The 14904-nt window shown below is 41.7% G+C and overlaps 1 protein-coding gene across 9 annotated transcripts in view; it reads right to left on the bottom strand.

Moving 5' to 3' along the window:
* The window catches only part of Ten-a (Teneurin-a transmembrane protein), a 708522-nt gene that overhangs the window by 46206 nt on the left and 647412 nt on the right, over positions 1-14904 (bottom strand). The gene's annotated exons all lie outside the window — the stretch shown is intronic.

The following is a 14904-nucleotide window of genomic DNA, read 5'->3' as shown; positions in this document are numbered from 1 at the left end:
TTATCATAGCTACTGTTAGATCATTGTGAACACCGATATCTAACACTCATAACGTCAATTTCCAAGTTACGCAATTCATTTGGTTGGTCATCCAGATTGACAAACAACTTCCATTAACTCAACATCAAACACGCGACAGAGAAACAAGCGAAGAACATATTGTACCCATCGAATTCATCGCGTCATCGAAGAAAGAAGATGGACGTCCAGTGAAAGAAAAAGGGGGCGCAACCAAGCGCGCTTTAGTGGTCACGTGACAAGACAGCGCGTAAAAATCGCTCCTATTAACCTAGACGCGGTTGTATGGCACGTCGAGCACGCTTTTGGCGAGGCCACCTCTTCGGGGTGACATGTTAAAGCCGAGTCACGTCGAACCTACATCAAGGATTTTATTTTCATCACAGACGATATTTATCTTCATCCCCGTATCGAGAGCTAGCTCTCCATCGCTGGGTGAAAAGGGCAACGTCGAAACAGGGATTTAATACGGTTTCATGAACAAGTACAGGGTGATCCAAAGACGGTTTTCCGAATAAATATACATATATTCTATGATTTGAAACGATAGGTAAACTATAACGAAAGAAGACAGGTTAATAATCATTTTAATTTTGAGCTACATTAATGTATATTGTCAATTTTATAGGTTAGCTATAGCTTAAATTGGAAGGACTTCTAGAAGTCTTTTATTTATTGAATTATATTGATGTGGATCTTTTTTTCTCAATTTGATCATTCCGAAATGCTCTCTACTGAAACTTTATTTAACCCCCAAAACTCGCACCATGGACGACTCGCCCAATATTTAACTTTTTTAGCGCGGAAAATTCCGTAGAAGAATAATGCCACTACCGTAGTCAGATGAAATCGGTCTAAGCGGCTACACGAACTTAACAATACCATCCCGAAGCGCTAATATTGAATTTTCTGCTTAAGATTCAGCCGAGCTTCCGACGATGGGCAGGTGTTGTAGCAACGGGAGGGAATTACATGGCTTGAAAACGGCGCGAATTGGGACATAGCCTGCTGGCCGCATCCTCGACTGTGGAAAATGGCGAAGGAACATTTGGATCTAGGACAAACGGTTAATTTTCACGGCAGAAGAGATGAGATGAATTATATCGAAAATTTTGGATACTTGAGTTTAATTCCTATTCTTCCATCATCATCGGGGGAATTAGGGGAAGATTAAAGAAACTGCTATTTTCTTTAATTCCAGACTTGAGATTATTTTTCTATTCTTCCTTCCCTTTTCTTTGTTTTAATTTAAGTGCTGTACAATACAAAGAGCTTACATACTGAAATAAAAGATCCAAAGATGTTTCTAAAACATTTGCTCGTTATAAAACAAGCTCGAGGAACTTCTCACAAGCGCTGCAAAAGAATACTGGCAAAAAATTTATGAAACGAAATGTCAAAGGAATTTTCTGCGACAAAATCACCGGGTCACTCTCGGCCACTACATCATCACTTTTTTTTTATATCGACCTCGCCGGGACCGGGAAATTCTCGTGTTTGCCTGGCGAGGGATCATTAAGATGTCTCACCTTGCTCGCGTAACGTATCAGTTATTTAACAACGCTCGACAAACGCCATAAATAATCGCGCTCAGCTCTTGCCGCTTCGCGATCCTATAAACGTCTGCTCATATTTCCTCCGGCCAGGAAGCAATCAGGCACGACGCAAAGAGAGGACCAGAATAGAAAAAAAGAAGAACACAAGCAACGTAAATGTAAGAGAGTGAAACGTAGAAAGGAGAAGAGAGAGATAGAGAGAGGGAGAGGGAAAAGAAAAAAAGGAAAATATCGCTGGCAGAGGTCCCGATGTCGGTGCTTTACCGACCGGGCGACAGAAGAAACGAGGGAAGGAATAGTTGCGAGCAATAAATATTGCTTTTTCTTTTGGGGATCATTAAGTTGAGAACAGACGGCGGCAGAAAATTAATTTACTAAAAGTATCGGCGGACTCGTCGCGGCCGGCAAAAACCGGCCGGCGAAAGAACTTTAATGGCGAAATAATGGGGGTCTTAAAACTTGGACGATGGCCAGTGACATCTTATTCGATCTCTGAATCGTCGTCTCGCCAAGTAATTCACCCTACGCGTCTCTAGGATAGTTGTGTTTATGCTCGTCACCGCGAGTCGTCCGTAATTTATTGCAATAAGCATGTTGCTTAAAGAACTCGAATATGACATTCTATTCCCGAGATGTCTGATTCTTTTTCGATAAACGAATATTTTTTATCGTACAGGTTAGAGATCTCCCTATTATTCGAATCGGACTTATAAGTATATCATTTCGTGATAAAGATGCTTTACAGGCGAGTTTAGCCGCGTTACGCGGCATCGTATCTCTGGATTTAATTAAATCTATTATAATACTAATGGAAGATTCCTGTACGCAGTGTGCACATCCCCGTATGATAATGACAAGGAGAAGTTTGACGAAACAAGTGAATTTTGCTGTATAACTAAGTTTCAGTGTGGTTATAGTCCCAATAACGTAGATCATAAATCTTTCTCTTGCCTATACAGTACTACTGTACATACTGTGTATATAGAAGAGTATATAATTATACTGGGAATTATGGGAATATCCATATAACGAGACAATGGGTTAACAGGTTTTACAATATTTCACAAGATCCAACGCTTTCTCTTTCTCTCTCTCTACCGTTTTAGACGAAAGCGTCGCTAGAATCGACTAAAGCAAAGGACCACGTTCGCAGCTTGAACATTTAATTGTCATCGGAAACGCAATTCCGTAACGCGCAGCACTAATCAACTCCCGTGGCGCGGATAAAGCTTTAATGAGATTGCGAACGCAGCGAGAGGAGAGTGAAGAGTGAGTAGCAGACGAGCGCGGCGAATTTTCTTCGACGGTGACAAATAAATACAGCTTAGGTTAAGAAGCTTCAGACAGCTGTACAGTCGTTTCACTACGGACAACCGGATTCCTGATTGCACGTAACGGACAAATGAAGCGAGGGGAGAGTAGCTGAAAACAAGATGAACGACTGCACCGAGCAGAAGAAGGGAATGGGAGACAGAGAGGGAAAAGCATGGCGGAAGAACGGAGTAAGCAGCAATTCGGCGTGTTAACGCTGTGGCCCCCTCTTCAAGCTGAGTTAATCCATTTGCGCGAGTAAATCAGTTAACTGAAATTGGGTTATATTTCCTAATCGATACGATGGATTAGCTTAGTCGTTGGTACATTCGGTGGATCCTCGATCACAGTCTGTGCATCATTTTTCGATTCTATCTTCGATACTTCTATGGATACGATATGTGTTTTTGAAGGGATACAAAAAACATCGCAAAATAACTTAGCAACTAAATTCACGCACCAGAGGGCGCAATTTCGTGTAGGGAGAATCCCGAGTAAACGAAGCTGAGCTTGAACAAAATTCCCTAGCCATTGGAGACCCTCATGGCATCGCTAAAGTTTCTGCTTTTGCTGCAATCTTCCCCATCCCCCCTTTCTTCTATCCCCATCATTTCTTCAATATTCTAATTCCAGGCACGTTCAACGTTTCAGGTACATCGTTCCAAGCTGCCGCGTGGTACATCCCTGTTTCCTCTCTACCATCGCATGTCCCGACGTGCGCTACCAACCGTTGAACATCCAACGGTGGCGTGCTAGCGCGCGCGGCTACGACACCTACACCGATTAAGCGAATTGACCGGCTGTCTGATATATTGGAAGTTAAAAGGGTAATTGCGGGTGGCGTTGCTGTCACATATTGAGTCGAGTGTTGTCTGAGTGGAAGATTGGAGCAGGCCCGAGGATAGGGCCGAGCGTGTGATCCAATTATGATGTAACGAACGCGTCGTTACTCGGAACACGCTCGATAACGAGACACCGAGTATAGGCTTTGAACCGTGGTCAGACATCAAACGTTCTTTTCTTTCGAGACCCGACCACTTCGTTAAGACTTGTCCGTTCCTGCTGCCTTGACGATCGCGCGCGCCACGTTTTAAGAGTAAGAAGAGTGGGGCAAGAGAATCGCGGAATATCAAGAGGATAAGGAAACGTTTTTGGGAAATGCAGAATGTTTAAAGTCGATCTTTTAGAAATAGGAGAATAAGTTAACTTGGTCCAGTGGATGTCAGATTATTGCTGTTGCAAACAACAAATATTTTATTTTATACGATTAAAACGGAGAACCGATTGAAGAGTATTTTTGTTTCCATGTGATGATCAAATTCGCTTGAAAAACAAAATTGTGTCGTTTGATATAATAATATTTAAAAGTGGCTTAGAAAGTAACAAACGTGACTTATTTATTTATTTGCTTATCAATGCAACTCGACAGATTAAATACACTTATAATTCTCGTAACAATCGTTATTTTGATCCCTTTTCGCTAAGCTAGTAAAGAAACTGCATGCAAAGAAACGACAAGTCGGCTTTATTCACTGCGAACACGATCCGTGGAAACGCGACCGATCGTAAGGTTGGCGCGCATGTACAGACAGAAAGGGAAGACACGTCCAAAGAATTCTAATAAAAATCTGACACCTCAGGCGCGTTCTCGAAAGAAAGGTAAAGCGACACGAAGATCCGTAACCCGACGCAGGGGTCGTCGTCGCTTGAAATTGAATCGTACTTCCAGATGAAGAAGGAAAAAATAAGAAAGGGAAGAATTATGGTTACTGCTGCAACAAGAATAACGAGGTCCGCTCGTATGACGGAAGAAAAGCGAGATATTACCCTGCTTGAGATGAACAGCGTCTCTTACCTTATATTTGTAATTAAATAGTTAAATGAAACTTAAGCAGATCAATTTTTTTTTTAGAAATCTTATAACTTATATAAATAATTGTATAATGTTTGAGAATCAACAATCAAAAAAGCAGATTATGTTGATTCTATGAATTAATTGTACATAATTGAGAAGGAACACGAGATACTCTTGTCAGAGATAATTGAACAACAGCACTGGAATGGTAATGGATACTCGTTATGGAGCTCGTTATACGAATTCAATCAAGAAATCTGGAAGTTTCATGCCATAGCATTCGAATAATTCACCTTTTCAGTTTAATATCCATCGTTCCCCTATTTAAGTGGCTGACTTAGCAGCACAAACTTTTACCAGCTATTCATTAGTGAGAGAGTTACTAAAAAACTTGCAGAATTAAAGGATTTTAATTACTCATTCTTAAAACACGTAGGTATTTTCCTAAACTCATTATCAACTTCAAAGCGATCAAAAAGTTGCAAATAGCAGTTTTCTTAAGATTCTATTGAAACTCTAATAGTAATGTGGGAAGTAGATAATTACTATCCGAGCACATTAAAGAACATGTAAATCAACATTTGATAGCTGTATCACTAACAGCGACTCCAATCTAATTACATATTAATGTTGCTCTTGTTACATTAATTAGAAGCAACCTGTGGTACAACAGCATGACCACATTGAAATTATAATCTTAATTGGTCGATTATCGCGCTGGTAGCGCCCCACGTGACATAATTCGTAAACACAATCTCGCCTAACCTCCAAATCAACGAGCCTGATTTCTTTACTTTCTCTCTGTAATAAAGGCGGTAAACTTAAGCTTAATAGATACGACGATGCTGAATATTCAAGGCGATTCCACGAGCGAAAGATCGAGACGTTACCATGACTTTAAAGGAATCTCCGGAACTCGCACGTTCGATGACCTCGCATCGTTTACAGCCGTCATAGAGTCGGAAATCCCGCATGATGCAGTGCCCTTTGAATATTAATCTCACCGAGTAACAAGGAAACGCAACGACGGAAAGATCATTCGCTTGCGTATCACGGGAACGACCATTGTCGCTTGGCAAATAATTGGCCAACGATGACTCTCGGAATGGTTCTAAAGGTAAGGCGAAACTATGATTTGGTGTTTGGCAACTGTTGAGCACTTCATGACGCGGAAACGACGTTGAGAGTATTTGTGACTCGAATTCTTAAAGTCGATGTTCTTTACAGTTGGTACGAGTTAGGCGAACTTGCTGGATTGCTTGTATTATTTGGCTCGCGTATTTCAAATATTTGTCACTTCACTGGTTTGTATTTCGTGTGGAGTACAAAGGCAAAAGCTAGTGATAATGACAATTGGCTGACATAAAAAAAATGAGAATCTGTTAGGGGTTTTGAATTAGTATCTGTTTTTGCCAAATCACATATAAACTTCCTAATAAAACTGCCAAGTGAAAATTAAGTAACATAACCAATGTGTAATAAATTTGAAGAGTCTTGAAAGTGACACTTCAACGAAGTTTTAGCTTTTACAAGAAATCTACTACTACTGTGTTAACGATGCATAAAGACGAAAATGTCCATTCCGAAAATCACGTGTCATCGTTCCATGGTTCGAGGAACTGGTATAAAGGTTGGTTCGTAGGAGAGCTGTTCACGGTCAGTGGCTCTTATTAAGCTAGCGGATGAATCTTTAAACGGGTTCCATAGTCTCTCAGTGTCTCTCCGACAGTTGAACACGAGAAGCAACGGCGGCTAATGTCAGTCGCGACGTTATAAAATGTGACACCAGGCAGCTGCTGCGCGCTCGGTAATACAATCCCGCGTAAATCCTGTCTCTTCTTCCACGCCCTGTACCAGCTTACGTGGTTTATTGCTATCCGGCGTCGCGTTAAAAGGATACCGACTGTGAGCGACGAAGTTACTTGGAAATCGAATCCCTCGCGTTTATACACGTAGCCATTAAATCGACTTACGCTAACCGAAAATATGAAGCGTTCTGCGATGCGCAAAACGTTAAACGAGTGTCCTACGCATTCAACGTACAATGGCAAACAATTTAATAATAAACATAAAATAAAATAATAAACATAAAAGGATATAAACATAAAGAACTTTTATTTTAACCTTCTAATTAGGCAAGGCGAGTTAGATCGTCTTTGGAACTATCTCTTCGCGAAATGCGTTAGTCCAGTAATGATTTCTCGATCCAGGAGCACAGCGCCACGTAGAGAGATAAAATCGCGTGGCACGTGAAAGGAATCCCTCCCCTTTCACAGGCCGTGTTCCAAACGAAAATCTGATCTTTGTATGTCAAGCCGGGTTTACTGCGTGGACGAGTAATCTCCCTTCATCATCTATTGATATTTCATATTGTATTTCCCTGTCCCTCGAGTGCACGCCTATTTTCTTTTCAACGATGAACAGAGCTCGGATGTGAAAGAACTATGAAGTTGAGTTGATATTCTCTTTGGGGAATTTCTTCGTCTGCTTTTCTATTTCTAGTGAATTCCGGTTGATGCGGAAAAGGATGATAAGATCTTCTTTAACTAAAAATATTTTCTGTTCTTTAGTAATCGTATAACTGAATACTATTCATAGAATTCTTTTGCTTTGTTTTACAAATCACGATTTGAAATAGGCGCGAAAAGTAGAGCGTGTGCGCGCGCATCGCTCAAGCTGACCAACTCACGCGAGAACTTTTATCTCGTGGAGAAAAATGCTGCAACATCCGTCTGCCATTTGATAGCCTCCGTCTCTTATTCCGCTTCTTTATTGCGGCCGATCGGAATTGAATAATGCAATGGACGTTCTGCATTCAAAGGCGAACTCACCAAGAAGCGATACTATTGTGAATACGTCTGTGTCAGGTCGTCGCTGCTTTTGCGTGTAGTCAGTGTGTGGCGTGTCTGCTCAGGAATTTACGCACGACGGACTTCGAGATTCGCTTCGCCGATAGTTTTAACGCAGATTTATACCGTCAGACGGCGTTCGCGAGAAAAATGTAGAATGTGAGACATTAAAGGAGAAATTGGAATTTCTGCGTATCTGGTTATTTTTCGTTTTAGTGATCTTTTAGTGAAGCTTTTTATGTTAGAACTAAGAGATAATTTGTCGAAGAAACGATAGATTTCGCCACTGTAGTTTGCTAGATTTTTTTCACTATACCATGGATGGTACGTAAAATATTAAATTTATGGCGAATAGTATAACATAGTCGAGAGCTATGATCTTTTTTATCGCCACATTTTTCTTTATTGTAATCAAATTGTGACTATTCAAACGTTCGTAAAAGAAGAAAAACCTTAATCTCACCATGCAAACTCTGAAATCAGTGGAATCGTCTTGAACATCGAAAATCGCTTATCTTTCTCCTCTTCCTCCTCTTTTTTGAGCTGTCGAATAAAATTGGCATTTCAGGTACGGAACAGGCACGCTGACAATCACGAATTCCCGTTTCGAGGCGTCGAAACGAACGAGCCGGCACGGCGCGCTGCTTGCTCCTCGTTTTGTTGCTACGCTGCAATCTACCGACAAGCCTGCCAAATCGACTCGTCGATTCGTCCGCGAAATCTCATTCCTTCTGCCGGCTGCGTCGTGTGATCAGCAACAGCAGTTGGCTAGAGCCGCAGTGGGGATTAATAAAACGAGTTGCAACGCAACCGGTGACCATGATTCTCTATAAAATGTTTCAACCATAATATCGTTGTTATAAACGCTGCACATTTCCACGAAATTGTCATCCTTTCTCGTCTTATTGATCTTCTACAAATCTCCTATATTCGTCTCACCACCTAAATATTACATAACAAGTACCCTATTTTCTATATTTTATGTATTCTTACATACTATTCGCATTCTACGTATTTTACACTTTTAAATTCCAGGTAAACGTATAAAAATCCGAAGTCTACGCGTTACAAAAGGTCTAGTTGAGTTTTTTATCGTTAACTTTGTATTCACGCACGCTGTCACGCTACATAACGCCTTTGTCGTTCAAATGTTGCAACGAACTCGCCTATCTTACATTCTTTGGCCCGTGTCCCGTTTACTACGGGTAATATCCGTTTCAATTCGTTACGGGGCCATTGTATGTGTCGACTCGAAAATTGTCAGCGTTTCAAAGTCATCGATAGAGGAGACGAGTAATGCGAGAAAAACGTTTGGAACGAGCGCGTTGGAGGACGCGCTAACGAGAGGGTTTAGTGGACCGTTTTTCGTCCAGACGTCCCTGTGAGCGATTTTCTTTAAGCTTTTGCTATGGTTAGATTCGACTATGCGTCGCATGTTTTACGACATATAGTTGTACGTGCATGTGTGTATAGCCTTTCTGAAGTATCTATGAATGTTTCATCAGCAGAGAATTTTTATCGACTTTCCGGTGGTTGATTCGTACAAGAGGGCTTCCGATTTATTATTCCGGTTTTTGCGGGGGCTGATCGTTAACCTCGAGCAGATGTTTCAAAGGCCGGGGTGGATATAGGCCACGAAATGTGAAGCCTGTGTTATTTGTGGCTCTCTAGAGATCTATTTCTAGAATCTTAATGAATCAAGAAAAATGAGCCGGCTAGTTTTTTCTGTCGGTCTAAGTGCATGGCAATTATGTCTATATTTAAACCCCATTTATGATTTGTCGCTTCTGTCACTACTTTTATATCAAGTGGAGAACAAAAGAATCTCGATTTCGTTTAAAATTCTCAACGCATATTTCAGATCAGATAAACTTAACCCAAACAATATAAAATATTCAATGCGTCTGCACGTATTAGACGAAATTCTTTGTACAAATGACATTCTCTGATAGAATTTATGTAATGGATTACACGTTTGTCGTGCAACATCCTCGCTGTGGGGAGTAGTATCAAACGCAAAACCGACGCGAATATACGAAATTACTCAGGCATGTCGAGTTTCGCGTGGCGCAACCGTCGGGGTTCTTTCTTAGACGCAGCGCATACATCCTTTAAAAAGCTACACCGCCATTGTCGGAGTGCATGTGCGCGGCCTTCCGTAGCGAAAGGGTTGCTCTTTCGCGGGGACTGACTTGAAAGCTTTGCGTTCCCGCCGAGATACACGTGAAACCTTTTGAATCATATCGAACGCGCGATGAAAGCCGTAGATCATTTCGGATATTATTTGTTCGCTACAGCGAAGCGAACTAGGTATACCAGGTTGTTGGTTTGCAATATGCAGAAACGGTGAAAAATTTGTTGAATTTCCAAAGTTACTAGTAATCTAAGAGTTCAACGCTTGAAAGTAACTGACAAATTCGTGTTACATTTGTAATTGAACATTTAGCGATCATGAAAAACGGGATACGTATTCAGCAAGCGATCTTAACACCAACCATACCAGGCCCGGTTTCAAAATTTGATTTAAAATTGTACATTCGTTGTTATTTCTTTTGTTCATCTAACTTTATGTAAATTCTTATCTTAACAGAAATTGAGAAACTGATTGATCGGATAATATCAGAATTTACATAAAGTTAAACAAACGAAAGAAACAACAATGTACAATCTTAAATTAAATTTCGAAACCGATCATTTGACCGGCACTGGTAAGATTCGTGTTGACAAAGTAGTGTAGGTCAATATTTGATCAGACATTCGATTATTTTCTCAAACTTCTGAAACATAAGATGGTAATTTTTTAATGTGCGATATATATATTATATGTATACGATTCAATATGGTCATTTAATGTTTAAATTTGAATTACTTTGAACGACGAAGTTCCTCTAATAAACGCGCATAAATGAATGGCTTATAAATAAATTCCACCGATATGTAGGTACCCTAAACCTTCAGTCCTTGAAACCTCTCAACCCCACGGTAGCCCCATCTGACAGCTTGGTTCCTAACAAGCTTCAAAATTATGCACATCAGCGCCTAAAACTTCAAAACACCGTTCCGCAGCATCGGATCATGGGAGCCGATACATAATGGTGGCTGTATTGTCGAAACCGGTCACGTTCGTGGCTGCTGTTCGCGACACGCGCGCCGCACCGAACAAACGAGCGCGTACAATGAGAGAGACAGACAGTACTCCCGCCGAAAAAAAAAGGACGAAGAAGCGTCATCCGATGGGAGAAGAGACGTTATTACGAGACACGGACGAACGGAGCAGCTTGAACGGGGAAAGGTCGGTCGCCTACGTGTCGAGATGAGAGGCGATGAGTTAAGAAAAAGATGGCAAAGAACAAAGACGCTTGAGGTTAGGTACCGTGGCAGCCATCTTCCGTCTTTCTCGTTCGCATCGTCTCGCACACACCTTTTCTTCTTTCATTCTCCGTCTCTGCCATTCCACGACACAACGACGCGTGGCTTCGTCGAAGGATCGACAGAGGGATGTATCATCGCCGTCGTGGTGGCTGGTTGCAAACTTTGCCACTATTCGATCATCCACCCTTCTGCTGTTCCGTGGTGGATGAGCGCCGCCTGTCGCATTCTAACAATGCGAACAACGCGACGGAGAAGAAAGAGGAGGCCGCGAGAACGAGTCCAGAGAGAAAGAAGGCTGGCAGAGTAGGGTGATGCCAAAAAGGGGGAAGGGGAGAATATTACGCCACGTGTGCCGGTAATAAGACCGCGCGCGCGTGACGATAATGCAAAAATACCTGGCCACCGAGGACGTTTTTGTCCCCCTGTCTTCTCACGACTCGCGTTCCTTCGTTTTCTCGTTATCTCCAAGCCCTCCCCTCCCACCAACGCCACCACCACCATGCTTTCTTCCCTCCTTTTCTTCGACTACTGAATATCGCGTTATCCTTTTCTTCGGCGACGCTCGATTCGCCAGAGCCTGTCTCATTTTTGCTCGGTCGCGACGATTACCAGCTTTGGCGCGGACTTGCCGACAACAGAAAAAGGGGAGGGGGAAAGTTGAATTCAGTTCCGTGAGATGATTATACCCGTGAAGGGACGTCGCGATGTGTTCGGGGAATTTTGGAATGATTTGCTGAGGTCTGATTAAGTTCGGTACACCTGGGTTCTATCCTGAGGAGCCTTGGCTGTCGTTCGGCTGCATGGGGTTAGGCTTGAAAGGGTATACAGGAATTTATTAGTGTTCTGTGGCGTGGAACTGAGAAAAGAATGGTAATAAAGCGGGGATACAGTGGTAGACCTTTAGGATATGTATAGAGGGTGGGGTTAATAAAAGGGCTAGGGATAACCTGATAGGGAATTTATTAGGGGACTTTAATTTATATGCGGGATGGGTCATTAATTATATTGTTTGATATATTTTGAGCATTTGAACAATGCAGAAAAAAAATTGCAATGGAAATTGTAACATCTACATACTTATTTTTATGTAAATTAGTCTAAATCGTCTCTTCATCTTTTCATCGCTAGTTCAAAACTAGATGATAGGATTCTCCTGAACGGTGAATTATAGAAAATGTTCTTTGAACTATTTCCTTTGATATTTAAGCACAGCAAATTTGATTAAAATCCACGTCTACGAAATTATCAAAGCAATTTGCATATATATCTTCTTCATTATGAAATTTACTTTGAATTAATTTACCAATCGATCTACGGAAATTCTAAAAATTGTTCCTTTTATAATGCTATTGCCAGCAATATCGAATCACCTTCTATTTTATCTTAAAAATATTCCGACTGGTATATTCGCTATCACATCGCGTAGCTCATATCGTCGCTAATCACGTTTTCGTTGGAAAGCAGCCATAAGGGGGCCGGCCACGACATTATTCACGGTTTCCTCGAACACGAATCGTCGCTCGTGCTCCTTTTCCAAAACCTCCAAGTGTCCCATTAGCCTGGAAATCCGGGAAGTCAAGTACGGTCCACCGGAAACGGGGAAACAAAACGAGTCGAGCTTTGACGTTCCTGCTTCACCCTCTTTTCAACGTTCGCCGTTCTCGAACGATGATGGTAAAAAACGACGAACCAAAAATATTTTGAAGTCCGTTCGTATGACTAAAATTTTATACTCGTAAATCCTGACTAACAGAGAAACTCCGATTGAAAATGTTGAAATATTCCAAAATGTCTTCGTTTAATACTTCGATAACACGAAACTACAAAACATCAGTAAAACGTATTAAATTAAAATATCTTTGCCAAGAACATGCATTGCGTTTCGATTTTTTAATACACGGGAGAGCTAACTTAAATTTAACTGTACACCGCTTTTATCAAAGTACCACGATATATTTCAAGTAAAAATAACCTCCCATAGAAATTCTTTTTCGATCCGCTATAACAGCACGCTTCGGTGCTACCAACGCTGCAAGATATCCAGGGAACTGGCTCGAGTTCGAGCAACGTTCAAAGCGATTGCTCGCAACCAAATCGCTCGAAAACTCTCTGCGGGAAAGACAATCGAGAAGAAGAAGGTCCCCTTCCTTCTGCCGCTTCTCTAGCCACAGGAAACTCGATGTACCAAGGAAGGTCGGTCAGTGACGTAACGAAGAAAAATCGCGGAGGCTTCGAAATGGTTCGTGGAAAAGATGGAGCCAGGGAGAAAAGGCGGAGAAAAGGCGAAGAGAAGGGAGAGAAAGCGAGACGGTAGCCGCGACATCGAAGCGCGAGCCATCATTATTTTGAGTGCGACGCGGAGGACGAGCGGCGCCGAGCCGACGAGCCGAGAAACACTCGAAAGGCCGGTGTTTTCTCTAACGACGATGATAATGCTGTGTTTGCACGGCTCACTCGTCCGCTCGGCTCGTCCCATTTCCCAGGAATAACAAATGCGGCCGGATCGTTACGCGGCACGCGACATTAACGCGCGCGATCCGTCCGCAGCTGTCTTCAATGACCCGAGAACTCGCAGAGGAACTGGGGACCCGCCGGCAAACATGGCCAACGTGTCGAGTAATTGTTAGTCCGCCGTTTCTCGCCCTCTATTGCGTTGCTTTTTTTAGCTTACGTTTCTTACCCTATTTTCCATTCTTTTTTATGTCTTTCTCTTTTGTGTTAGCGGTGTAATTGTGGATCGTACGATGGAGGTTTCTATATTTAAAGTACACGCGCAGGTTGAATCGTGTACGTATATTCAATTATTGGCTACTTTGAATTTTGTCTCCTATTTAGTTTCATTTTTGATAGATACATATATTATTATTTTTCAGTTTCTCTTACGGTATGATTTAGAATATCGATAAAAAAACAAAATGTATTTACTTGGTATCGCATACGTATAAACAGAGTCTGTACAAGAGGCGGAAAAAAATACTGTGAATTAGGGCGGAAAACAAGCGTGGTCCAGTTCACGTGGAAACAGTCGTATCGACGCAATTACGACCAACGAGTTGTTACGAGATAAATAATATTTGCTCTTCATACGAGTGGACCCCGAGCACCGTACTCTTCAAGTAGCCACTTAGTCATACTGCCAGTCCATTGTCTGACACGAAGTATCTCTTGTCGATCAACCGCCTACTCGCCGTATAATTTATCTTAATTCATCTTTATCAACTTTGGGCAACGGTTAAGGACTTTGCATCTTATCACGCATCTGGTTCACATTATCGTTTCGCATCTTTAAAAGAATCGCTAAAACCAAACATCTGTCCGAACCTGTTATTTCATAATTCAAATTCGAAATGCGCCAACACTTTTGAAATATGTGTAATTTTGTGTGCTACATTATTAGATTGGCCGCGTAGTAGTGACACACATATACGTGTATGAGTGTGTGGAAGTATGTGCGTGCACAGCGTCTCGTAGAACAGAAGAATGCAACTGTTCCGTTGGTAGCGTGGTAATGAAGATGGTGAGGCAAAGAGAGTGCTGAGACGCGTGCAAATATGTATCGACGAATATCTTGTACATCACATATGAAATAAATCTGAAACTATTTTGATATCAATTCCAAATGTAATCTAAGTGTTCCTATACATTTATTTCGGCGATTAGGATCCACAATTCTCAACAAACACAAAGCAAAATTATCGCTCTATTAGCGCACAATTTTGAAATAGCGCGTCGCTCGTCGAGCTCCTGCGCGTCATTGGTCGTGAAAACATCGACTTTGTTCCGAGTGATTTTTGCTACGAGTAATCATCATACGTAATGATTAACGTCGTCCCGTGTCACGCTCTTTCGAAACGAGTTCGAATTTATTAGGCTCGCGAGAAATCGTTGTGAACAACATAATTAATGAACGTCACGTAGCCGGCCGACCAACGAAATTAATTGA

The sequence above is a fragment of the Bombus flavifrons genome, chromosome 2 (assembly GCF_040668555.2).
Source record: "Bombus flavifrons isolate JBK064 chromosome 2, iyBomFlav1_principal, whole genome shotgun sequence".
Lineage (NCBI taxonomy): Eukaryota > Metazoa > Arthropoda > Insecta > Hymenoptera > Apidae > Bombus > Bombus flavifrons.
The sequence above is the reverse complement of the archived record's forward strand: the minus strand, read 5'-3'. Positions and strand labels throughout refer to the sequence as shown.